General features: G+C 35.4%; 1 pseudogene; it reads left to right on the top strand.

Moving 5' to 3' along the window:
• LOC124235203 (mitochondrial intermediate peptidase-like) overlaps positions 1-18,220 on the top strand; it is a 104,288-nt pseudogene extending 86,068 nt beyond the window's left edge.
• The last annotated feature ends 2,838 nt before the right edge of the window (positions 18,221-21,058 follow it).

Here is a 21,058-nt window from a genome sequence, read left to right as displayed (position 1 = left end):
TCTGTGCAATGCATAGCATGGTTTTGGAATAATATGTATAAGCTCTAGTTATATATATTCAAATATTTTCTTATTCTCTCTTCCCTCTCCTTGACTAGATCTTATGTCTAGAAAATATTTCGGCCTCCATTAGTAGAGAGGGAGATGTCAAGTACACAGATTATGAGTCTAATATTCAGGAAAGAGTTTTAGCTAAAGATATAAAATTGGGAGTCCTCAGCTCTAGGGGATATTCAAAGTCATGCGGTTGAATTAAATGTCCAAGAGAGTCAGTTAGATAAAGAAGAGCTTATGATCAGTGACTGGGTCTATGGCCTCTTCTACATTAAGTATTTGGAAAAACAGAAGATAGATCAGGAGCAGCCAGCGAAACAAGAGAAAAGAACCACAAGGATTAAATAAAGATAGTATATGGAAATCTGATGATAGGTCATGCAAAAGGAGAGTCAAATGTCGATCATTGCAATTTGAAACATGGATATCATCAGTGCTCTTAGTAAATTTGGAAAAGTCATGGAAGAAAAAGCCTCATTGGAATAGGTTTAAGGGAAAATGGAAAATGAGAAACTAGCCCCAGTGAATACAGACAGCTCTTCTGGTTTCACTGCCAAGTGGAGAAAAGAAATTAGATGAAAGCTGTTGGGAAAGTGAGGTTAAACAAAGGCTTCTTTTTTTAAGAAGATAGAAATAATGGCCAGCTGTTGGGAATGATCCATTAGTGAGATAATAAATGTTAATAAGCACTACAACTTTGCTATGGGAATTGAATAAGAGTACAAATGAGTGTAGATGTATATCAGGAGTGATTATGATATGAATATGATATTATTGGAAGAGCATGTAACTACCACAATAATATATGATAATTACAGGATTCTAGAAAATACATAATGGCGTATGATATTGTCTTAGTCTGTTTGGGTGGCTATATTAAAATATCATAGACTAAGTGGTTTATAAACTGCAGAAACTTATTTCTCATGGTTCTAGAGGCTGGAAAGTCCAATATCAAGGCATCAAGGTGCTGACAGATTCCGTTTCTGGTGAGAACATGATTCTTGCTTCACAGACTGCAGTCTTTTCTCTGTAATCTCAAGTAGAAAAAGCTGGTGAGGGATCTCTGTGGAGTCTCTTTCTTAAAAAAAATTATTTTATTAAGGTCATGTTGGTTTGTGACATTGTGAAATTTCAGGTGTACATTATTGTATATCAGTTTCTGTATAGACTGCATTATGATCAGCACAGTCTAGTTTTTATCTGTCACCATACATATGTGCATCTTTACCCCTTTTGCCAACCCTCCTACCCCCTTCCCCTGTGGTAACCACTAATTTGTTCTCTTCATCCACGTGTTTACTTATCTTTGACATATGAGTGAAATCATACTGTTCATCTTTCTCTGTCTGGCTTATTTCACTTAACATGTGGAGTCTCTTTTATAAGGGCACTAATCCTATTCATGAACTCTGCCTGCAAACATCATCATTCTGGGGATTAGGTTTCAAAATATGAATTTTGGGGGACACAAGCATTCAGTCTCTAGCAGATATATAATGGTAATATACAATTTAATGGTACATAATACATTATACAATGCCATAAAATTATAATGATGATAATAATAAGATGATGCTCTGGAAGTGATCAGTCAGTGTGCTGTTGACTAGCTGAATTTTTTTTCTTTGCTTCTGTCCCTTTACAGTGATGATATCACATGGTGGATTGTGAGGTTCTGTTGCTCTCCCACTTGACTGAAACAAGGATGCTGACAACCTACAGAGTAGCGCCATTAAAAGTGGTACAAGGCTGCTCCTTTGTCATAATTTTACAATCCTTTTCAGGAACTCTACTAATACATGGAGCTATAGATACACTGGATTTTATTTAAGAAAGCAAATAGCCACAACATAGAAAAAATATTCCCTGTAATTCTAGCTTCCCTTTCTCCCATTGTGGTTGATCTTTGTCAAAAATACCAAATTTAGAAACACCTTTTTTCAGTACCAAATACATTAAGACCTTCAAATTGTTCTATCTCCTCCCCTCTCCTCCACCAAATTATTTTAATGCCAAAATTCAAAATCATCAGAGATGTATCTGAAGATTTTATGGTTCCTGTTTATCTGTATGTATATTACAGAATTACTTTTTTTAAAGAAAAATCATACTGTTTTCAAATTTGTTCTTAGCCAAAGTTTTGAAATAAAATTTGGAAAGCTAAAGTCTAGTTCAAAATATATGCTAATTAATTGAATATATATACAAGTAATCATATGAATCTATTATTGAACCATATATTTTGTAGCATATTGAAGGCTCTTAACAATCTCATGCTTATTTAGTAAATATACTGGAAACTGGTGGTTTTAGAAAGGAATCTAAAAATCACTTTTCTAGTATGTTACGCTAGTATGAAAATGGCATTTTCTGGCACCATAAAGTTATGTTATAATTTTATTATCTTGTCTGTAAGTTGAACAAGTTTGTACTATCAAGCTAAATGTTAAGAGATGAAATAAAAGAAAAATATCTATGGGTTTTGAAGAAGATTGTAGTGGTTGAAACTCTTATTTTTCAATTTTTTTAGTTTTTGTTTTTACAATCATGGTGACAAAAGGTCAAAAAAGTGGCTAGGCATGTGGGGCAAATTTCAAATTAATTCGTATAAACTCCACTTGGATCAATTAGTAGAATGCTTGTATTTATACACTTAGATTGAAGATTGAACTTTTACACTGACCCAGAGGCAGTCAGCCACTATTTTCAATCAAAGCAATTGCACTTCACTAAGTAGAACAGGCCACTTTCATAGCAAAATCTATTTAACTCTGATGGTTTTAGCATAGTTTAAGGTTATGCATCAAATATAATAATATTTTAAAAGAATCATTATGTAAAATAACTTTATAAGTCTGAAATTATTCAGTATTGCACACATGTTCTGGGTAATTCCATTATCCTCCTAATTAACATCTAGTCTTAATTTAATTGGTGTGTTTTCTTCTTGTTACACTTCATTTGTTATTTTTAAAAATATATATTTACTGGGAACACACAATATGCCAGACTGTACTAAGCACTCATGGAAATTAGCATTCAGTAAGACAATAAAAAATAATAAAGTATGCAAGAAATGAATACATAAATGCCAATTGTGAACAGTACTAGAAAAGAAAACCATAAACAGTCTCTTCAAGAACAAAACCTAAAGAGGGCAGGTTAAAAGTTGGGGAAGGTAGAAGACAGAAAAATCTGGGACTTCTAGGCCATGGCAAGTTTGTGAATTTTATCCTGAGTGATTGGATATAATTGAAGGGTTTGAAGTTTGAGGCAGCAGTGCATTGGTGAAATCTGAAGGCACTGAATATGACTACAGAATCCACTAAACCCAAATCCAGCTCAACTGCTTACGAGTTTCATTAAATGTATAGTAATATCGTACTGGGACAGGAAGAGGTGTGCTCATTTCAGGGCAAGAAATCATTTCAAGGCAAGAGAACAATCTCAGTTTCCAGTGACCAGAAATCATTAGAAAATTATGAGACACTAAAGAAGCAGCAAAACCAATGGATTGATGAAAGAAGAAAGAGTCCCCTGAGGCAAGTCCAGATACAGTCCAGATAGATGAAAACTATCCAAAAAGGACTGTAAACTATGAGCAATATCTTCAAGGTTCTGAAGGAAAAGGTGGGCAACATGGGACAATAAAAGAAAGAGATTTAACTCACAAGCAAGTAGTGGAGATAAAATGAAATAAAAGAAATATTCAAAATAATCCAAAGGAGGGCAAGTAAAGAAGAAAAATCAAAGAACACATGGGAGAAATAGAAAATACCAAGATGTTTATACCCAACCATATCCGTCATTGCACTAAGCATAAGTGGTCTATATACTCCACTTAAAAAGCAGAAATTGTTAGATTGAATTAAAAAATAACACCAAATTGGGAGCTGACCCAGTGGTGCAGTAGTTAAGTTCACATGCTCTGCTTCGGTGGCCCAGGGTTCACTGGTTCAGATCCTGGGTGTGGACCTATGTACCACTTATCAAGCCATGCTGTGGCAGGTGTACCAGATATAAAGTAGAAGACGTGGATGTTAGTTCAGCGCCAATCTTCCTCAGCAAAATAAAGAGGAGGTTTGGTGGCAGATGTTAGCTCAGGGCTAATCTTCCTAAAAAACAAAAAAGACCAAACTGAACGCCGTCTATAAGAAACTCACATTAAATGTAAAAACACAGATAAGTTGGAGATAAAGAAATAGACAAACAAGAAAAGAAGGCTTTTCTTGTTTTTCTTAAGAAAAGAAGGCTGGAGTGCCTATATTAATTTCAGATAAAGGGACTTCAGAGCTAGGAGTCAATTCAGCAGGAAGACATGACAACCTTAAATGAGTACACATCTAACAACAGAGCTTCAAGATTCATGAAGCAAAACCTGACTGAACTGAAATGATAAATAAAACAAAAAATCCAAAACTTTAGTTGGAAATCTCAACACTCTTCTCTGAGTAAGTGATAGAAGAAGTGGAGAAAAAATTAGCAAGGTTATAGAAGAACAACATTAGCTGTCAATTTGACCCAATTGAAATTCATAGAGTACTCTACTCATAAAGGGCAGAATCAATCATTTTTTTTGTCTTAGGATATTCCTTATTTCAATTTAGAGGACCTCTTTTTCTGATTATGAAATTAATATATGCTTATTGTAGGAAATTGGGGAAATACAAGAAATATATAAAGAAAAACACTTTTAAACCCTTAGTTCATTTCTTAGGAATAACTACCACTTTTATTTTGATATAAATTCTGTTAGAGAAATAAATATTCAATCACACTTGTTAAAGATGGTAAGGCAGACTTTATTTAGGACCATTGTGATAGGTTAAGAACCACTGCAATGGATTTTAGAATCCGGGAGAGAGGTTCGGGTCAACTCTGAATATAGCACAGGCCCTTGGGAATTTACAGCCAAGGAGCAGGGTGGGGTCCGTAGGTGGAAAATTACTAAGAGGAAACATCAGGGGTAAAAGGGATTTTGGCTAAATTGACTTAACAAGATTCTTGGCTGAACACAGGCCAGGGTTATCAGAAATCCCCTGGAGATGGTGGAGGATAAGGAACCTGATTAGATATCTATGGTGATCAGATATTGATGGTAGGCAGTTCTGGTTAAATTTACTTAGCAGGATTCTTGCTAAAACCAGATTTACTAGGAAGTGCACAGATGGGTCTACGAGAAGTTTCGAGAACCCAACTGCAATTTGGTCAAATAATTTTTGTTAATACTTTTAGATAAGATATTAATAAGTACACATATATCTGTCGTTAATAAAAAATTAAAATTTTATAGCATATATAATATTTACCCACTTAAGTGTTTTTTACACTATGCAAATATATAGATGTATGTATTCAGTGTGAGCAACATAATTTATTTTGGACTTATAAGTAGTTTTCTTTTTGTTGTTGCTATAAGTTACTGATGAATTTATGCACAAAAACCTCATTAACTGTTTTTTTAAATAATGAAAACTTTAAGCATCATAATGTGGTTATATCTGTGTCAAATTCCTAGAAACAGATGATTGAGTAAAAGAGTAAGAAGACTCTAAAAATAATCTTGCTATACAACGTCAAATTGTCTCATAAAATTTGTTTTAATATATACTGACATTATCAGTTTGGGAAGACCTTTTTCCAGAACATTAATAATTTTTTAAATTAAACTTTAAAAAAAAGTTTATGGCCATGGGTGAGCACCACCGGGACCACCTCCAGATGCCATCCCACATCTTGTCCTCATAAGCATGACCTCCTGGTGTCAGGCGGAGAAAGCCAGGTTACAGGAGAGTGACATCAGCATCATGGCAGAGTGAGTTTTCCCAGTAATCTCTCCCCTCCACCATACAATGCATTCATACTCCAACAGAGGACATCCAAACATGACACAAAAGACATCTAAGAGACCCACACAACCATATGATGGAGGGAAGAGAGGCTGGAGGAGGTGGAATGGGGTAAGAGGAAAGACTTGACTCTCTCCCCCAAAAGACTGTGATATGGGACCCCAGGTGGCCTCCAAGAGAGAAGGAAAGGGGGAGGGGATGTTTGTTCATCAGAATGTCAAAGATCCCCACAAGCCCTCGCAGTCTAGAGGGAAGGCCTCTACTAGGATGAAAGCTATCGTGGGGGGGGGGGACCTCATCAAGCCAACATCCCAGGAGAACGGATAGTGACAGTGGAGCAAGAAATCCCCAGGGGCACACAGAAAAAAGCACCCCTCCCTGACACTAGCCCAGTGCTGTCTCTAGTGGCTAGGATCTTGGCAGAATGCAGAGGACCTTTATCCCCATACAGTGGTGATAGGTGGTAACTGTGACCAAATAATACCACAATACACAAAAACAGAGCCATACCCTCTAGCAGTATCAAAAATTATATTAAATCTCCAGACCAGAGAGAAAATGACAAGTACCCAGAAATCAGGCCTGAGGACACAGAAATACGTAAGCTAAATGACAGAGAGTTCAAAATAGCTATCATCAAAAACTCAATGAGTTAAAAGAGAATGTAGAAAAACAATTCAGCCAGTTGAGGAGCTACTTCACAAAAGATATTGAAATTATAAAGAAGTATCAATCAGAAATATTGGCTGTGAAAGACACAATGGAATAAGTAAAACAAAATATGGATTCCCTGAACACTCAATCAGACATCTTAGAGGAATGAACCAGCATAATTGAGGACAGACATGTTGAAATGCTCCAGATAAAGGAGGAGCGAATTAAGACTGAAAAGAAATGAAGAAAGTCTTAAGAAACATCCAAGTCAATTAGGAAATGCAATGTAGGAGTTACAAGTATTCCAGAGGGAGAAGAGAAGGAGAATGGAGCAGAAAGCTTTTCCAAAGAAATAATAGCAGAAAACTTCCCAAACCTAGGTAAAGAGATGGAAATCCATATGAAAGAAGACATCAGATCTCCTAAATATGTCGATGTAAAAAGACCTATTGCAAGCCATGTGGTAGTGAAACTGGCAAAAGTGAATGACAAAGAAAAAGTACTAAGGGCAGCAAGACAGAAGAAAATAACTACAAAGGAACCCCTATCAGGCTTTTAGTGGGTTTCTCCACATAAATTTTACAGGCTAGGAGAGACTGGAATGATGTATTCAAATCTTTGAAGGACAAAAATCTTCCAGCCAAGAATACTCCATCCAATGAAAATATCCTTCAGATATGATGGAGAAATAAAAACTTTCCCAGATAAACAAAAGCTAAGGGAGTTCATAATCATGAGACCCTCCCATAAGAAATCCAAAAGGAGACCCTTATACCTGAAAAAAAAAAAAAGAGAAAGGGGTTACAAAGCACAGAATAAAAAGATGAGCATGAAGACAAAATCAGAAAATTGTAGCTATACATCAGAACAGGTTAGCAAATAGTCAAGTATAGCATTAAAGATAAAAGGAAGGAAAACACCCAAAACAAAGATAATCTTGTCATTTTAACCACAAACTCACAACACAAGATGCAATAAGATGTGAGAAAAACAACTTAGCAGGGAAAGAGAAAAGGGACTGAATCAGTTTCGTCTAAGGAAATAAGAGGCCATCAGAAAATGGACTATCTTATCTACAGGGTTTTGAATACAAAACTCATGGTAACCACCAAACAAAAAAGCAGAACAGAGACACAAATATTAAATAAGGAGAAAACAAAGAAACACAACATTAAAAACTACATAACTCAATTGGTAGACCAAAATACACAGAACAAGAAACAAAGGAAATGCAGGACAACCAGAAAATGAATGATAAAATGGCAGCATTAAGCCCTCATATATCGATAATAACCCTCAATGTAAATGGTTTGAATTCGCCAATAAAAGGATATAGAGTAGCCAGATGGATTAAAGAAAAAGAACCAGCAATATGCTGCCCCAGGAAACACATCTCAGCTCCAAAGACAAACACAGCCTCAGAGTGGAGGGATAGAAGATGATACGCCAAGCTAATGGATAACAAAAGAAAGCAGGTGTCACAATACTTATCCCAGACAAAGTAGACTTCAACATAAGACAGATAAAGACAGGCAAAGAGGGGCAGTATATAATGATCAAAGGAACACTCCACCAAGAAGACATAACACTTATAAATATGCACCCAACACAGGAGCACCAAGATACATAAAGCAACTATTAACAAACCTAAAATAACACATTAATAATAACACAATAATAGTAGGGGATCTCAACACTCCACTCACATCAATGGATAGATCATCCAGACAGAAAATCAACAAGAAAACAGTGGAATTAAATGAAAAGCTAGACCAGTCAGACTTAACAGACATATATAGAACACTCTATCCAAAAACAGCAGAATACGCATTCTCCTCAAGTTCACAGAGAACATTCTCAAGGATGGGCCATATGTTGGGAAACAAGGCAAGCCTCAATAAATTTAAGAAGATTGAAATAATAATAAGCATACTTTCTGATCACAATGCTATGAAGCTAGAAATTAATTTGAAGAAGAAAGCTGAGAAAAGGACAAAGATGTGGAGACTAAACAACATGCTATTGAACAATCAATGGATCATTGAAGAAATTAAAGGAGAAATCAAAAAAAAATCTGGAGACAAATGAAAATGAGAACATACCATACTAATTCACATGGGATGCAGCAAAAGCCACATTAAGAGGAAAATTCATCGGGCTCATCTTAATAAACAAGAAAAATCTCAAATAAACAACCTCAAACTACAACTAGCTGAATTAGAAAAAGAACAAACAAAGCCCAAAGTCAACAGGAGAGAAATAATAAAAATCAGAGCAGAAATAAATGCTATTGAAAAAAAAGGCAGTAGAAAGGATCAATGAAACTGATTCTTAGAGAAGACATACAAAATTGACAAACCTCTAGTGAGACTTACAAAGAAAAAACCAGAAAACTCAGATAAATAAAATTAAAAAGAAAGAGGAGAAATAACAACAGATACCACAGAAACAGAATTGTAAGAGAATACTGTGAAAAGCTATATGCCAACAAAATGGACAATCTAGAAGAAATGGATAAATTCTTCGACTCTCACAACCTCCCAAAGCTGAATCAAGAAGATATAGAGAATCTGAATAGACCAATCACAAGTAAAGTGATTGAAACTATAATCAAAAGCATCCCAAAGAATAAAAGCCCAGGACCAGACACCTTCCCAGGAGAATTCTACCAAGCTTTCAGAGAGGATTTAATATCTATCCTTCTCAAGCTATTCCAAAAAATTAGGGAAGATGGAACACTTCCTAACACATTCCATGAGACCATGAGACTCTGACATCAAAGCCTGACCAGGACAACACAAAAAAGGAAAACTATAGGCTAATATCACTGATGAACATAGATGCAAAAATCCTCAACAAAATAATGGCAGCCACAATACAGCAATACATCAAAAAGATCATACATCATGATGAAGTGGGATTTATACCAGGGACAGAGGGGTGGTTCAATATCTGCAAATCAAACAATGTGATACACCACATTAACAAAATGAGGAGTAAAAACCGCATGATCATCTCAATAGATGCAGAGAAAACATCTGACAAGATCCAACAGCCATTTATGATTTAAAAAACTCTTAACAAAATGGAGATAGAAGGAGAGTACTCTCAACATAATAAAGGCCATATATGACAAACTCACAGCCAACATCATACTCAATGGGGAAAAACTGAAAGCCACCCCTCTGACAACAGAAACAAGACAAGGATGTGCACTAAGACTACTCTTATTCAACATAGTACTGGAGGTTTTGGCCAGAGCAATTAGGCAAGAGAAAGGAATAAAAGGAATTCAAATAGGGAGTGAAGGAGTGAAACTCTTGCTGTTTGAAGATGACATGATCTTATATATAGAAAACCTTAAAGAATTCATCGGAAAACCATTAGAAATAATTAACAACTACAGTAAAGCTGAAGGGCACAAAATCAACTTACAAAAATCAGTTGCATTTCTCTAGTCTAATAACGAACTTACAGAAAGAGAACTCAAGAATATAATTCCATTTACAATTACAACTAAAAGAATAAAGTATCTAGGAATAAATTTAACCAAGGAGGTGAAGGACTTATACAATGAAAACTATAAGACATTACTGAAAGAAAAAGAGATGGAAAGAGATTCCATGAACATAGATCGGAAGAATAAACATAGTTAAAATGTCTGTACTACCCAAAGCAATCGACAGATTCAATGCAATCCCAATCAGAATCCCAATGACATTCTTCGTGAAAATAGAACAAAGAATCCTAAAATTCATATGGGGCAACCAAAGACCCTGAATTGCTGTAGCAATACTGAGAAAAAAGAACAAAGCTGGAGGCATCACAATCCCTGATTTCACAATGTACTACAAAACCATAGCGATCAAAACAGCATGGTACTGGTACAAAAACAGGGACATGGATCAATGGATCAGAACTGAAAGCCCAGAAAGAAAACCGAACATCTACAGACAGCTAATCTTTGACAAAGCTGCCAAGAATATACAGTGGAGAAAAGATAGTCTCTTGAACAAATGGCCTTGGGAAAACTGAACAGCCACATTCAAAAGAATGAAAGTAGGCCACCATCTCACACCATACACAAAAAAACTCAAAGTGAAGCAAAGACTTGAAGATAAATCCTGGAACAATAAAACTCCTGGAAGATAATATGGGTAGTACACTCTTTCACATGGAACTTAAAAGGATCTTTTTGAATATCATGCCTTCTCAGATAAGGAAAACAAAAGAAAAAATAAACAAATGGGACTTCATCAGACTAAAGAGCTTCTGCAAGACAAAAGGAACTAGGATTAAGACATCCCACCAATTGGGAGAAAATATTTGCAAATCGTATATCTGACAAGGGGTTAATCTCCATAATATATAAGGAACTCACACAACTGAACAACAAGAAAACAAACAGCCTAATCAAAAAATGGGCAGAGGATATGAACAGACATTTTCCCCAAGAAGATATACAGATGGCCAATAAACACATGAAAAGATGCTCAACATCACTAATCATCAGGGAAGTCAAAACTACGCTAAGATACCACCTTACACCTGCTAAAATGGCTATGATCACTAAGACTAAAAATAACAAATGTTGGAGAGGGTATGAAGAAAAGTGAACCCTCATAAGCTACTGGTGAGAATGCAAACTGCTGCAACCATTATGGAAAACACTATGGAGATTCCTGTAAATACTAAAAGTAGAAACACCATATGACTTAGCTATCCCACTACTGGGTGTTTACCCAAACAACTTGAAATCAACAATCCAAAGTAACATAATTACCCTTATGTTCATTGCAGCACTATTCACAATAGCCAATACATGGAAACTATCCAAGTGCCCATCGACCAATGACTGGATAAAGAAGAGGTGGTATACATATACAATGGAATACTACTCAGCCATAAAAAAGACAAAATCATCCCATTTGCAACAACATGGATGGACCTTGAGGGTATTATGTTAAGGAAAATCTGCCAGACTGAGAAAGGCAAACACCATATGATTTCACTTATGTGTGGAATATGAAAAAACATGTGGACAGAGAAAACACTTCAGTGGTGACCAGGGGAAGGGGGGTGAGGGGTGGGTACAGGGGGTGAAGAGGAGCACTTGTGTGGTGACAGACAAGAAATAATGTACAAGTGAAATTTCACAATGATGTAAACTATTATGAACTCAATTTATAAAAGCTTATTAGATAATTGTAGATTCACATATAGTTGTATGATACAACACTTTCCCCAGTATTAGCCAATGGTAACGTCTTCTACACCTAGAGTAAGAGATCACTAGCAGCATATTTCATTCATACAGTCAAGAGACAGAACATTGCATTCACCATAGTTTACCTCATTATTAATATCATTCCTTTTTATAGTTACAGCCTACCTGTCCTCTCTTATCCCCGGCAACAACTAATTTCGATTTCTAAAATTTTGTCATGCAAGGATGTCACCGTACAATATTTAAACTTTCTGGATTGGCTTTTTTTCACACAGCATAATTCTCTGGAGAGCCATCCAGTTTGCTGTAAGTATTAATAGTATCTTTTCTGGTTTTTTTTTTTTTTTTTTTTTTTTGCTGAGTAAAATTTCATAGTATGGATGTACCACAATTTATTTAACCACTAAACCATTGAAAGACATCTGGGTTGTTTCCAGTTTTTGCCTATTACAAGTAAAGATGCTGTACCAACTGTGCAGAGATTTTTATGTGGATGTTAAGATTTCATTATTCTGGGATAAGTGCCCAGAGCACAGTTGCTGGGTTTTATAGTAAGAGCAGGTCTCGTTTGTTTAAGGGACTACCAAACTGTTTTCCAGAGTGGCTGTATCATTTTACATTCCCACAAGTAATGGATGAGTGATCCAGTTTCTCTATATCTTTGCCAGTATTTGACGGCAGTGCTGTTTTTTTTTTTTTTTTTTTTTTGCCATTCTGATAGGCATGTAGCGATATCTAGTTGTGATTTTAATTTGTGTTTCCTAATGGCCTTTCATGTGCTTACTTGTCACCTGTACATCCTCTGTGGTGAAATGTCTGTTCATTGCTTTTATCCATTTTCTAATTGGAGTGTTTTTTTTTTTAACTATTGAGTGTTGAGAGCTTTGAAAAAATGTTTTATTCTAGATAGTAGCCCTTTGTCAGATATGTGGTAGATTGTGGTTTGCAAATATATTCTCTCAATATGTAGATTTTTTATATTCTCTTTCCAGGGTTCTTTCACAGAGAAAACCTTTTTAATTTTGATGATATCCAATTCATTAATTTTTCATTAATGCATCCCATTTTGCTTTCAAGTCTAAGAAGTCTTTGCCTCTTCCTAGATCCTAAAGATTTTCTCCTATTTTTACCTGAAAGTTTTGTAGTCTCACATTTAAGTCTGTGACGTATTTTGAGTTAATTTTTATGTAAGATGCGAAATAAGATTGAGGTTCAATATTTTTCCTATGGATGCGCAATTGATCCAGTACAATTTGTTGAAAGGCTATCTTTCCTCCACTGAATTGGTTTTGTACTTTTGTTAAAAATCAATTGAGCATATTTGTGTGGGTCTATTTCTGGGTTCTCAATTCTGCTGTATTGATCTATGTGTCTATATTTCCAGGAGTATCACAAAATATTAATTACTGTGGCTCCATAATAAATCTTGAATCAGGTGGACTTTTCCATCCCTCTTCCTATTTTTTCTCAGTTGTTTTAACTATGCTAGTTCCTTTGCCTTTCCATATAAATTTTTGAATAAGCTTGTCTATCTCTACCAAAAAGCTTTCTGGGAATTTTTTAGGAGCTGCATTAAAACTTCATATTAATATGCAAAGAATTGACATCTTTACTATGTAGAATCACCCAACAATGAACACAGTATGTCTCCCCATTTATTTAGGTCTCCTTTGATTTCTTTCATCAACATTTTATAGATTTCAACATATAGGTCTTATAAATGTTTTGTTAGATTTGCACCTACATATTTCCCTTTTTTTTCTTTTTTGAGTGATTTTAAATGGTATTTATATTTGTCCTGGTTCTCCAGAGAAGCACAACCAATAGGATGTATAGGTATAGATGTATATGAGATGTATATGTATATGTATATAGGTATAGATGTATATGAGGAGATTTATTACAGGAAGGGGCTCATGCAGTTATGGATGCTGAGAAGTCCAACATCTGATATCTACTCCCTGCAAAATGGAAAACCAGGAATTCTGGTGGTGTAATTCATTCTGAGGCCAAAGGCTGGAAAAATAGGGACTCTGATGTCTGAGGACAAGAAAAGATGGATGTTTCAACTCAAGAAGAGAGAGAGAATCTGCCCTTCCTCTTCCTTTTTGTTCTATTCAGGCCCTCAATGGGTTGGATGATGCCCACTCACATTGGTAAGGGTGACTATTCCTTACTCAGTCTGCTGATTCAAACGACAATCTCTTCTAGAAACACCTTCCTAGACATACTCAGAAATATTGATTTACCAACTATCTGGTCATTCCCTAGACCAGTCAAGTTGACACAGACAATTAACTGTCACGGTATTCCCATTTTAATTTTGTTATATGTGTGTTTGTTGCTGGAATGTAGAAATGCAACTGATTTTTGTATGCTTACCTTGTATTCTGTGATTTTCCTGGTCACAGAAGGAAGGTATTTTTTAATGCCTTCTTTAGGCTTTCATATGTAAGTAATCATGTCACCTGCTGATATGGATAATTTTGTTTCTTCTTTTCTAATATGTATGCCTTTTATGTGTCTTATTGCACTGGCTAGATCTTCCAGTGTTACGTTGAATAAGAGCGCTAAGAGCAGACATTCTTACCTTGTTCTAAATCTTAGAGGGAAAGTACTCCAACATTCATCATTCAGTAAGACGTCAGCTGTAGGTTTTACATAGATTCTATTTTTCTAGTTGAGGAAGTTCTTCTCTATTGCTTTTTATCTGGAAGGATTTTTTGGTTTGTTTTTAGTGAGGAAGATTGGCCCTGAGCTAACATCTGTGTCAATCTTCCTCTATTTTGTATGTGGGATGCCTCCACAACACGGCTTGATGAGTGGTGTGTAGGTTCCTTTCCTGGGATCCAAACCAGTGAACCCCAGACTGCTGAATTGGAGCATGTGAGCTTAATGACTACACCACTGGATTGGTCCTATCTGGGAGTTTTTAATCATGAGTATTAAATTTTGTCAAATCTTTTTTCTCCATCAATTGCTATGATCATGTGTTTTTTCCTGGTTAGCCTGTTGCTATGGTGGATTGCACTGACTGATTTTCAAATATTGAAACAGCATGGCCTCGCTGAAATAAATCCCACTTGGTCAAAACTTACAATTCTTTTTATATATTTTCATATTCTATTTGATAATACTTTTCCAAGGATTTTGCATCTATATCACAAGGGATAATTTTCTTAACTTTCTTTCTTTTTTTTTTTACTGTCTTTGGAATCAATGTAATATTAGCTTTGTAAAATGAATTGGGAAGTATTCCCTCCTTTTTCTATCTTCTGGAAGAGATTGTGTAGAGTTGGTGTTAATTCTTCTTTAATGGTTTAATAAGACTCCAGTGAAACTAGCAGGGCCCGAAGATGACTTTTTGAGTTTTTAAATTATGAATAAATTTTTCTGAATAGTTATACGGCTATGCAAATTATCTATTTCATATTGAGTGAGTTGTGACAGTTTGTGTTTTTAAGGAATTGGTCTATTTTATGTAAGTTGTCAAATTTCTGTGTGTAAGATTGTTCTTAGTATTGTCTTATTATCTTTTAGGTGTTTGCAGGGTCTTTGATGATATCTTGTTTCATTCCTGATATCGATAATTTGTGTCTTCTCTCCTTATTTCTTTGTCAGTATTGCTACAAGTGTGACAAATTTCTTAACATTTTCAAAGAACCAGAATACATATTCTTTTAAATTGCATCTGGAAAATTCACCAAAATAGGTCATATCATGGATTAGAACAAGAAAATCAAGAACTTGAAAGTGTTTAAAATCAAACAAAGTGTGTTTTCTGACCACAACAGAATCAATAACAGATATTTGGAAAATGTCCACATATTTGGAAATTAAACACTATGCCTCAAAGTAGCTAATGGATCAGAGAAGAGAAGCCTAGAGAAACTAGAAAATATTTTGAAGTAAATGAAAAATGAAAATTGATCACGTAAAACTTTGTGGAGTGCAGCTACAGAAGTGCTTAGGTGAAGTTTTAAGAAGTGATGCTTATATTAGAAACTATTAGAAGAAAAGTTTCAACTGAATGATTTTAACTTGTACCTTAAGAAGACAGAAACAACAGCAAATTAAATCCAAAACAAGCAGGACAAAAAATAACAAAGAGGAAAAGTCAAGGAAATCAAGACTGGAGCTGTGGTATTGAGGCTGGGGGCCTTGCAGCTCTGAAAAGTTCTGCTCGCCTACATGGTGCTGAGCTCCCAAAGACATTACACCCTCGGAGCCAAGATCCTAGCTGGTGGAGTCAGCATCAGCTAGTCCCTGGTGGGTGCTGCCTTAATGTCAAGTCCTAGGGCCACTGCCTGTACCTGTTTGGCAAACACTGGATCCTTTCAGACTTCCTGAGCTCAGTGCCCAAGAAGGATTTCAAATTGCAAAAGAAAAAGCCTAGAGAAAGAATTCCTGGTAGGGCATCCGTTTTCTACACCACCTGGGCCCCACACTGTGATTCTCTTGGATGTGCTCTCAGATTCCTTGTGCAGAGTGGTGATTTTTTGAAAATTCCTCACCCAAAGCAGAAGAACCTTGTAAATATATTGGCACCGTGGTAGAAAAGTTGAACACAAATGTGGAATTATATCAACGTTTGCGAAAATTATGAGCTGATTTAAAAAACTGTGGATTGCTTTGATCCAGAAACCAGGTAAGTGGCTGAATTGTTTACATTTGACTTTAAAACCAGTAGACTCCATCTAGAAAAAGAAAAGCACAAAAAGAGCAGTGGATCTTAATGTTAAAATCTTGAATTTGAGTAGTACATTTTTTATGAGAAAGTTTTTCCAAGAATAATAAGTATTTTTATCAGAACACATTTGTCTATAACTTTATACTTAATGGAGGCCATCTAGTAACTGATGGCCTACATGCAGAAACAGCAAATGCCTTGTGCAAGAAGCTGCTTATAAAATTTTTCATTATCCCAATGATGGCCATTTGAAGTATTTAGAAGAGTTGCTCAGCAGCAGAGATCTTATGGCAAAGTTAGTAGGATATTTTACATTTTCTCACAGGGCTCTCTAATGGACAATAGCTAAAAATCCAGAGACTGTCATGCAATCTCTTGAGAAACTATCTGACAAGCTTTCTGATAGAACTATAAAAGATTTTTAGATGATATAAGAGATAAAAATGAAACTAAAGGGGCCGGCCCGGTGGTGCAGCCGTTAAGTGCACACGCTCTGCTTTGGCAGCCCGGGGTTCAGCGGGTTGGATCCCGGGTGTGGACGTGGCACCGCTTGGCAAGCCATGCTGTGGTAGGTGTCCCACATATAAAGTAGAGGAAGATGGGCATGGATGTTAGCTCAGGGCCAGTCTCCCTCAGCAAAACGAGGAGGATGGCAGCAGTTAGCTCAGGGCTAATCTTCCTAAAGAAAAGAAAAATGAGACTAAATCCTCAGGATTCTGAATGAATGCTTTTGCACCCTCATACTACAGTGGTGTGGTTCATGCAGAGAGGTATAATATTAAGCCCAGTTTATATTGTCCATTTTTGTCCCTTGAAGCATGACTGGAGGGTCTGAATATTTTGTTTAACAAACTGCCAAGGATTTCCTTACCTACAAAACTGCCTGAAAAAAGACAGGTGTAATGTGAAGATGTTCAAAAACGAGCTGTGGTTCAAGAATCTGAAGGATTGTTGGGGTACGTTGACAGTGATATTTTTTAGCAAACAGACAAACCACATCAGGATTGTTTTACAATATATGAAGGCAGATTAAAGGAAGATAGAGACTATCAACTCCCTGTCGTAGTTCTTAAGCTGAATCTTACCCATTCCTCAAGAAATTCACCCGCTTAATTAACTCCTGGAATGATAGAAAATCTTTCCCATGAAATAAGACATACCATGCATTCTGTGCTATGATGTACTCATTAGCAACATGTCAATAAGGCCAGATGTTCCATGATTTTGCTGAGGTTCTTTCTATACTGATGGAGTATTTTGCAAATGATTATCAACCAGTTTGTCAGACATTATCACACTGGGAAGCTTCTGTCAAAAAATATGATGTCTCATCTTGTGAATTTGAAAAGTTCTGTGCCGCAACTGGTAGGCAACTTCAGGTCTTTTATGGCACTCTGGATTCAACCTACCACGGGAGGCATCCCCTGCCTAGGCCAAGCACAGACATCCTCACAGAAACAAAGGGTAAACTTTATGGCTTACCATAAATTTCAAATCGTTCCTGACAGCTGCAATTCAGACACCTCGTGCGATATGGTGCCAAACATTACTCTAACCTGTTGTCAAGGGCCGTAGCTTCTAGGGTTTGGAAGGAATGTTTTCTACAAGATCCTTTTATCAGGTAAGTGCTATCACAGGGAGATGCTGGAACTTAGTAGTGGCACAGAGCCCATACTCATGTTTCCACGAAGTCAAAAAGGCTCTGTTGTTAAGTTTGTTTGGGAAATGAGACATAAATTTTGAAAGTTTACTGTGCACATTAGAAGACCTACAATCGCAAAACATATTTAGCATTGAATGTGTAACTCAGTGTTCCCAAAAATGTTTGACTATATGAAGTATCCCCTTTTTTGGAGCATAGGTGACAATTTACAGAACATCATTCAGGTAGAAACAAAAGGCTTACATATAAAAGGTAAAAAACCAATGTGATCACAGAAAGCAATTGTTCATCAGCATCAAAATCCAAAGGACAATGAAAAAAATTTTGATTGGTAAAGGTTGAGATGCAAAATGACGTTCCCAGATATAAAAGGCTCAGCAAACATCTCAATTTGGTACTTTTCTTTAAAAGTGGCTTAAAGAATAAGTAATTTTATTCAAGAGTTAAAGCAAAGGAAATCTTTAAGGAACTTCTGAGAGTGTGGAGAAGTCACTGCCTCTTTTCACAATAACATCTGGATAAATCATAACAGTAAATTATTTAATTATGATTTTTTTTCCTAATCATGAGAATAGACACATAAGCAAAGAAGCAATTCACCTGAGAAAATTTCTCTGCTGTGGTTATGGTTTATCATCAACTTCCAAAAATCCACTTTAAAGTACGTAGGATTATATAAACACTAAAAAACAATTTAGAGAAAGAACTGGAGGAAAATGATGAAAATGCTACTGTATCTTCCCCCAAAATCAAGGAAATCAAGAACAGAGAAATCAATAAAACCAAAAACTAATTCTTTGAAAAGATCGATAGAATTGATAAAGTTTTAGCCAGACTGATGGGAAAAAACAGAAAAGATAAAAATTACTACATAAAGAACAAGAGAAGGAGAGGGAAACCTCACAGCAGATCCTATACACATTACAAGTATAACAAAAAATATTATGCAGAACTTTACGCCAATAAATTGGACAAGTGAAATGGTCAAATTTCTTAAAATACCCAAACTAACAGATCACAAAGATCAATTTTGAAGAAACACGTTACCTGAAGCAAAGCCTACATTTAATATACATATATATGTATATTCACAAAGAAAATCCCAGGGTCAGATTTAGATGGCTTCACTGGGAAAGCTTTCACCAATATTTAAGGAAGAGATAAGACCAATTCAAACAGAAATATGAGGAAAAGGCACATTTCCTATCTCATTCTACAAGCCCAGCATTATTCCAATACCCAAACCAGACAAAGACATTATGTCGAAAGAAAACTACAAACCAATATCTCCCATGAATACACAAACACAAATTCCTAAGAAGTTATTAGCAAATCAAACCTAGCAGTATTCTCAAAGAATGCTAAATTGTCACCAAGTGGAATTTTTCCTAGAAATCAATATTTCAACATTTGAAAATCAATCAATGCAATTCACTATATCTACCGACAAGCTTATTCCAAAATGTATATGCAAATTCAAAGAACCTAGAATGGCCAAAATAATTTTGAAAAATAATTAGTTATATAACATATATACTTAATGTGCTTAATTATGTACTTAGATTAAAGCTATAATAATCAAAATAATGCTGTGTTGGGGAAAGGGTAGCTGTAAAGTCAATGGAACAGAATAGTCCAGATATATATCCCATATGTGTATGGCCCATTCATTGTTTCATAGACAAAGGCAAATCAATTGAGTAAGGACAATTCTTTTCAACAATTGATGCTGGATTTATTGGAGGTCCATTATGTAAATAATAATTATTATTATCATATAATTCCTATTATTATTTAGGTTATTACAGAAACCATATTAAAATTAACTTGAAATGGGTAAGAAACATAAATGTCAGTGCTAAAACTACAACTCTTATAGAAGAAAACATAACAGAATATTTCAGTGATCTTGGCATCAGCAAATATGTCTTAATTAGGACACACAAAAAAAAAGTCATAAAAGAAAAAAATGATAAATTGGGCTTCATCAAAATTAAAATCTTCTGTTTTCTGAAAGATTTCTTCTTACTACAATAAATAGGCAGACTACAAACTGAGAGAAAATATTTGTGAAACATATAGTTATAACATACTTGTATCTGAAATACATAAAGAACCCTTACAACTCAGTAATGAGACAAACAACCCATTTTAAAAAATGAGGAAAAGATTTGACCAGACACTTCATTAAAGCAGAAGTGCAAATGGGCACTAAGTATAGGAAAAGACTCTTAAGGTTATTAGTCATCAGGGAAATGCTAATTAAAATCACAATATTATGACAATACATACTCAGTAGAATGGCAAAAATGTAAAAGGCTAAGAAGGCCAAGTCTTGGAAAGAATATGGAGCAACATGATGCATCAGATATTGCTGGTGGGAATGCAAAATTCCACAGAGACTTTGTAAAATTCTTTAGCAATTTCTTAGAAAGTTAGATATGCATTTATTGTAATATGTAGCAAGCACATTTCTAGGTATACAGTGAGTTACCACTTGCAATAAAAAACGAATGAACTACTGATAAATGCAACAACATGAATGAATCTCAAATGACTAAGAAACCAGAAGCAAAATACTACATTATGTATGATTCCATTTATATGATTTTCTGGAATAAATTATAATAATAGAAAACAAATTAGTGGTTGCCAGTGGCTGGCTTTTGGAGAAGGAGATTAATTGTCAATTGCCAAGAGAGATTTTAAGGGGCTTATGAAAATATTCTGTATCTTGATTATTTTGGCAGTTACACAGCTGCATATAATTATCCAAATTTGTGGAACTGTAGACTTTAAAATAGTGAATTTCCTTGTGTATAAATTAAGCCTCAATATAACTCACTTAAAAATCTATCCTTTTATTCCACCGGGTGGTCTACCGACACAACTAGCCATCAACACTGGAAGCCACTGTA

Source organism: Equus quagga, chromosome 2 (assembly GCF_021613505.1).
Source record: "Equus quagga isolate Etosha38 chromosome 2, UCLA_HA_Equagga_1.0, whole genome shotgun sequence".
Taxonomy (NCBI): Eukaryota; Metazoa; Chordata; class Mammalia; order Perissodactyla; family Equidae; genus Equus; species Equus quagga.
The sequence above is the reverse complement of the archived record's forward strand: the minus strand, read 5'-3'. Positions and strand labels throughout refer to the sequence as shown.